Source organism: Lactuca virosa, chromosome 7 (assembly GCF_052849685.1).
Source record: "Lactuca virosa cultivar CGN04683 chromosome 7, Lactuca_virosa_CGN04683_v6, whole genome shotgun sequence".
Lineage (NCBI taxonomy): Eukaryota > Viridiplantae > Streptophyta > Magnoliopsida > Asterales > Asteraceae > Lactuca > Lactuca virosa.
The window spans coordinates 247,139,271-247,147,145 of NC_136432.1; positions in this window are offsets into that span (position 1 = coordinate 247,139,271).

Here is a 7,875-nt window from a genome sequence, read left to right on the forward strand (position 1 = left end):
ATATATATATATATATATATATATATATATATATATATATATATATATATATATATATGTGTGTGTGTGTGTGTGTGTGTGTGTGTGTGTGTGTGAAACCGAGAACGAGAAGGGAGAGAAGGAATAAAATATATGTTGGGCTAGTTTTGATAATACTCGAAATTATATGGACCAATATGAAGGTTTTCGGCCATTGGGCCCTCCTATGGGTTTACGGCCCAAAAATGTTAAAAGAATTTGTTTACGGTTTAATAAACCCCAAGAAACCAAGTGAGACATTTTAGTCCCAATATGGCCTAAAATGCTATGGTTTGATGAATGTAGGTCCAATTAGAGACCAAATGGAGTTCCTTGGCCCAAAATAGCTAAATTGAAAGTTTACTGGCCCAATAAGAGGATCCAGATCCATTCTGAGTTTGAATCGGGATATTAGGGTTACGAACCCACAGTTAAGTGTGTGAAATGAATTGAATTAGGTTTTGGACTTCACGAGTGAGTTTTGGTTCAAATAGTTGTTTTTGGAATGAGCATTAATACATAACATCAACTTGGACTACAAGTTACACAAAAAATGAGTACATGAGGACAGAATTTCCTAGCCAAAAATGCTAGTTGTGACACTGTAGAGCACACACCACCTCGTTCCGCATTTTCTTGATTTACTATGATGTGATATGATGATTCATACGTTTGTTTATCCTGATTTGTATTATGATGTTTTTGATATATTGGTTTTATTAATTTAAAAATGAAATTTTTGGGTCATTTTTTGGACGTTACATTCGTGGTTAGGCTCCCATCCCATATGGGAAGGAATACAAAACCTAGGAAGGAATCCAAGGCTATAAATAGGGCCTTAGGAATTTCATTCTTCCTTGCACCTTGGCTTGAAGTTTCGCCAGCCCTTCTTCCTCCCTCTCTTAGGGAGGATTTCTAACCCTCTTAGGGTTTATGAAATTGACCATTCTCCTAGTTATTTGTATTCCACTCTTTGGTGTCATTGGGTGTGATACCATTAAAGGGATTCTCGTTTGGGTCCTTTCATCCAAGCAACTTCGTGGAGGACGAGATCTCAAGCATGGAGATAAAAGGCTACATAAGATGTAACATCTCAAATCTTAGACCAAAATTTTCATTTTTAAAGTACCAAAAATTAGAGTTTCGCACCCATGTTATCGAATACAAGATCATACCAAAACATCAACTATCATAATTATTATAGTACATAAAACATGTCCCAGTAGTAAATTCCCCATCGTGTGTGTACAATCAGACCTTCACTTTCCCGCACTCCTGTGAAGTACCTGCCACATATAAATCGACAATTGTAAGCACAAAGCTTAGTGAGTTCCCCAAGATACCACATATAAGACAACATAAATAAACAACTATAGGTTATCCGCAACCCTAGGGCTATCAGCAGTCCCGATGAGCTAACAACACGCTCGATGGGTTATCAATAACCCTGGTTAGCTATCAGCAACCTCAATCACATATAATTATCATAACATAACATAGCATAGCAGCTAGACCCAGCTGGTAACCATAATACAACTATCCTACTATACATGCAAGAGTAAGTGAGGATACTCACCTGATACTGATGACACGAAAAACCTAGCACACAAACTGTCAAATCTAGACTTCGCCTAGTCAACAAAATAATTAACCTTGATTAATAATTAAAGTACAAACCACTAACAATTCCAAAACCCCATGACCAAACCTACTAAGGGCAAAGGGATCATTTTGCCCCTCCCTTGGTCCAAAAATCCTAAACTTTGACCAAAGGTCAAAGTCAGCAAAAGTCAACACACTACAAGTACTATGGGAGTACCACACCTTACGTTGGGCGTACAACTGGGTTCGTGTGCGTTGGGGAAAATCAGACTACGTTACGCGTAGTCAGGAGTACGCACGACGTACTCCCCAGATATCCAAATCCACCATTAAATGTCTTAATCCGTTAAGACAATCAACCCAACTATAGATCTGACTAATTTAAAGCTTCTTATTCCATAAAGTCGTGGGGTTCAAAACATCACTTCATCTATTCAAATCTACTTTACTCATGCATGAGTCAAAAGGGAAGATAAAGCTAACATTTTTATCAATCTAAATGTCTTAATATGCATGAAAGGACAACTCAAACCCTATGGAGAGCCCCAAACTCAAAAAGGTCCAACGTGGGGACTTTAGCTCATAAAACTTAAACCAAAGAGATCTAGAAGAACATTAGTCAAGGTATAAGCTTTATACCTGAAAATAATGCACAAGGGTGGGAAGTTTCTGGATCTTCAAGCTTGCTCACCTTCTGAAACATCCCAAAAATACAGTCCAAAAATTTCGTTTTTAATTATTAATAAAAATTTAGTTATCCAAAACACATGTCGTAATATCTCAAACATCATATCAATGTATATCAAAATATCAGAGTATAAACATCCCACATTGAACAAATGGTGTGTGCACTGCAGTCATCCCGAGCTCTTTCCTTTGCTACCGGAAGTACCTGAAACCAAAACTGAAAACTGTAAGCATGAAGCTTAGTGAGTCTCCCCAAACTACCACATACCATACACAAAACATACAACTAGGAGATACGAGCCCCGCCCACTCTCATGGATATTCGGGCCCCGCCCACAATCCGCTATCTAGGAGATTTGGGCCCCGCCCACACTCCGCTGTCTAGGAGATTCGGGCCCCGCCCATACTCCTCTGTCTAGGAGATTCGGGCCCCGCCCACACTCCATTGTCTAACATGCATACAAGTATCACAAAAACAACAAGTATATATATATATATATATATATATATTCCTATCAAGCAGTCACATATATATACTCAAATAATACTACGAGATTCGGGCCCCGCCCACACTAGGCTACTATGAGATTCGGGCCCCGCCCACACTCAGCTACTAGCGTATCACATATGCGGGTCGACCTTGGTGTCATAGACACGTTCCTACTGAAGGAAACTCACCTTGTATGCTAGCTGTGAAATCTCGTGTGAGGAATCTCTGGCTGCTACTCCGACGACTCCCCGGCTATCAATTTCACAATAACACTTAATCAAAATCTAATAATCCTTCTTAGGGTAAAATGACCAGTTTATTGGTCAAAGTCAAAGTCAAGGTCAAATCCCAACCGCCTCAACTCGTCGAGTTACCTCCTAACTCGACGAGTTCCTATACTATTCAGACTCGTGGTCAACCGAGTCAACTCGTCGAGTTCCATCTGGCATAGAATCGGGACAACCCGACTTCAACTCGTCGAGTCCCTTTCTGGACTCGCCGAGTTCCCCTGTCTGTTTGGGCTATCTTAATAGATTAAGCCCCTACACTTCAGATCCAAGCTTCATACTTCACATAAACCCTAAAAATGTCATTTTAAGGGTAAAGTTTCTGAGTTTACCCATTAATACCTCTTCTTAAAGGGTTTAACTCAATCCTTAATTCCTTAGGAACTAAAATTTGGTCCTTAAGCCATCCATACACCAAACTAAAGCTTACAACCTCAGATCTAAACACCTAACACTACTTGGACACGTAAAATTCCCACCTTTCCCCACATGCATGGCCTTTTGGGGCTAAAAAGGCCAATATGACACTCCATGGCTTTCATGGGGACTCCAATGGCATAAAGTTTGCACATTTATGTCATATTAGCCCCTCAAGGTCCTAGATATGGAAGAATACCAATTTGGGTCGATCATTCTCCAAAAGCTATCACTCTTGGACCAAAAACCCACATAAAGAGGACATAAATAGATCTAATGAACTAATAGCCAAGATAGAAACTTGATTACCAGAAAATGAAGCAAATTGAGTGTAGTTTCTGGATCTACTCTTTCCCTCTTGAACCATCTATCTTCTTCTTCTTCCACAAGCTTCAAAAGCACACAAAGATCACTCAAAATGGCTCATACTCTCAAATAAAGCTCTGGGGTTTCGTGGATTAGGGTTTGGGACATGGAGGCTGGAAATGAGGCAGGGGGTGGGGGTTAAGGAGTTTAAATAGGGTGCAAAACCCCAAAATTAGGGTTTCACTCTGCCGATCTACTCGCCGAGTCGAGGGCGCTTGACTTGTCGAGTAGATAGCTTAAACCCCGCGTATATTCTGCCCTCTACTCGACGAGTTAGGGCCACCAAATCGTCGAGTTCCCCTTTCAAAATAAATAAATTATGAGTTAAATGCATACCAGGAACCAGGCGTTACACCTTCTTCTTCTTCTCTAACCTCCTTCTTCAACTACAAGAGCTAAGAACACTCAAAACTTGCAATAACACACACACACACGATATTAGGGTTTATGGGAGGTTTGGAGGCTGATATGGGTGGCTAGAAATGAAACCATCATGTTCTTTATATAGGGATCAAATCAAATATTAGGGTTTTGCTCTTGAGCTAGTACGCCCAACGTACTAGCTGGTCTCTTACGTCCATACATGATGCATGAGTACGCTACGCGTACTCATGCGTACGCCCCGCATACAACTTTTTGTCAATTTCTCTCTATTAGGGACCAATTTCGACACTTAAGATAAAGAATGAAAATTGTACCTTATTTCGGGATGTTACAATTCTCCCCCACTAAAATTAAACTTCACCCTCGAGTTCATCTTCCAGAAACAACTCAGGATACTGCTCACACATCTTGGACTCCGGTTCCCATGTCCACTTCGAACCTTTGTGGTGCTGCCACTGAACTTTGACCAAGTTCACAATCTTATTCCTCTAGGTTTTCAATTTCCGATCCAAAATGGCTACATGATTTTCCACATAATTCAGACGATTATCGACCTGAATGTCCTCCAATGGAACCACAGCCGCCTCGTCGACTATACATTTCCTCAGCTGGGAAATAAGGAAGATATCATAGATTCGAATCAGCTCCTCCGGTAGCTCCAACTGGTAGGCCACCTTGCCCGCACGAGCCAATACTTGAAAAGGGCCAATGAACCTGGAGCCTAGGTTGCCCCACTTCCTTAAGCGGATAACACCCTTCCAGGGTGACACCTTTAGGAGCACTAGATCCCCCACCTGAAACTCTAACTCAGAGTGCCGTTGATCCGCATAACTCTTCTGACGGCTCTATGTTCTCTATAGCCTTTGTCGAACCTACTGTATAAGCTCAGTCGTCTTGAGCACAACCTCCATGCTCCCCATGACCCTATGTCCCACCTCGCCCCAACAAATAGGAGTCTGACATCTCCGACTGTAACACCCGAAATCTTGAGGAATAATTGTTGGGAATAAATCCCCTTTTGATGGTTGGACACGACGTGTTGGAGGAACCAACACGGCGTGTCTAGATTTGAAGAAACACGACTTTCATTAAGGCCAACACGGGCGTGTTGGCAGCTGGTGGAGAAAACCCTAATTTTTAGGGTGTTTCACCCTATATAAAGGCCTTAAGTCCTCATATATGGCCTCCTTACCAGCCTCCATTGCCACTAAAACCCTAAAATCGATCTTTAAGTCTCTTGGTGGTGTTCTTGAGCTAGTAAGAAGTTATTGGTGCTCATCTTTGGTCTTTGTGAAGGAATAGGAGATCTTGAAGTTGTCTTGCTTGGTGGAAATCGAGATCGACGAGAGCCTCAACTTCGTGGAAGAACCAGTAGAGATCATGGACCGAGAGGTCAAGCAAACAAAGCAAAGCCGTATTCCTATAGTGAAGGTTCGCTGGAATGCCAAGCGAGGACCTGAATTCACTTGGGAGCGTGAGGATCAAATGAAATTGAAATATCCTCATCTTTTTACTTAGTTATTTGTAATAGCTTAATTTCTTAAACTCTAATTTCGGGACGAAATTCTCTCTAATGGGGGATAATGTGACAACCCGAAATTTCTATTTTGTACTGTTATTCAAATCAATCATAGTTAGACTCGTTTCTGCTACCTTTTAGCATTATTTTGAGTAAATTTGAGTGTTCTTAACCTATTATCTTCAAGTTAGAGTTTAGATTTGGGTTCTGCGAGTTCACCCGACACAAAAATTGGCCAAACACTCCAACATAAGGAGTGTACGGCCGTACACTTGGGTGTGCGGACGCACACCCCTCCTCTGGTATCACACTCACGACTATAAAGGTAAGTCTTGGCCTTCATTCAACCCTTTTCACCCTTCTAGACCAAAACTCGTTTTCTCTCAAGTAACATCCGATTTTGCAGCTAGATCTTCAAGTAGTAAGTGCTTCTTTCTTTTGATTTGTTAATTCCTTACTCCATCTAGTATAGATCACTGATTTCATCCATGAAATCACTCCATTTTGGTAGATCTTCAAGTGTTCTTCAGTTTCACCAAGAACACCAAGAACGTCTACTAAGTTCTTGGGCTCCAAACACCCCTATACGCTTCTATATCGTAAGTACCCTTTTTCTGCTTGTTATTTACTAGATATGAACCTTAGAAAACGTCCAGAACATGATCATCAAGGAGTGTGCGGCCGCACACACTCATGTGGCCGTACACCTCTTTCTTTAGTGCTTAAGGGCCTCAAACTCCAATTGTAAGCTACCACATGATCAAAGACACTTAGGGGATGCAAGATATAACCATGGAAAACACTTTTTGACCATTTTTCCTAGGAGTGTGGGGCCGCACACTCCATTGCCACACACCCAAAGGGCAGCACACCTGGTGGCCGCACACGCACATGTGTGACCATACACCCATTTTATGCAACCTTTGATGCTTCTAACACTTCAATCCAAGTGATTCCTAGTCCCTAAGATAAATTCTTAGCATAATTAGTTGTATAAACACTAATTATAGTCATATATGTGTCATTATTTTCTATTAGGATCCGTTTGTGCTCAAGACTACACTTGACACTTAGCATCCTTCACCAATCTTACATTTGAATAACTTACTGCAGGTGAGTTCATACCCCCACATTTTCATAGTTTTTACTGTTTTAAGGGGGTGAATACAAGTCTAACACAAAGTTTTTGTGTTATAAACAAGTGATTTCAAATATCTTATCAAAATGGATATCAGTTATCAGTAAATCAAATGGTTTTCAATGATTGTTTCAAAATTACATCAAGTCACCAAAATGAATTTCAAAATATCAAACTTCTTTTAAATGTTTTATAAACTTATATTTTCCCCAAAAATCATACTAGTATACATATATTTATATAAATAAGATTTAAAAGATTTAGGACTAATAACCCACTTTGATTCCTTTTCCTTGTTTGGATGTGAGATTACAAGTATCAGCTATTTGTCCGAGTGTCATTTAAATTTTACTTATATATATATATTTGTATATGTATACAAGTATAAAAGTTTGTTCATTAAATTTCAATTACCCTTTGTAACATGTTGAGCAAGGGGTTACATTCATGAATACTCGTTATCAAATTAGAAAGTACATATAAATTATAATAGGTATAATTTATGATTCACATAACATTAATTCATGATTCAAGTATACTAGAGTACATTGTATTATAAAAACAAAGGTTTGATTCAAAACTAGTCAGGAGTATACATTCTTTCAGATATATGTTAAGGATACTAATTCAGGAACATAAAATCAGTCATTTACTTCAGAATGGTTAAGTTTTTCATAACTATTATACATGTAACGTTTATATGCTTTTATGAGTCAAGTAGTACAGGTTGTTTAATTCATTTAAACAATATAGTAAAAGTCCTGACATTATAACCAGAATCTCCAGCCGGGGATCGAAACAATGTGTGTATAGATCTATATTGGGATTGACAACCCCGCACTCGGACTGCTAGCTACAGTCATGCATACACGCCTGTGAGTGACAAATTGTTATCATCATGTTTTCAGCGCATTCATAGCGTTGGGTCAGGCCATCTAGTCAGTATGGTTATAATAACTCATTAAAA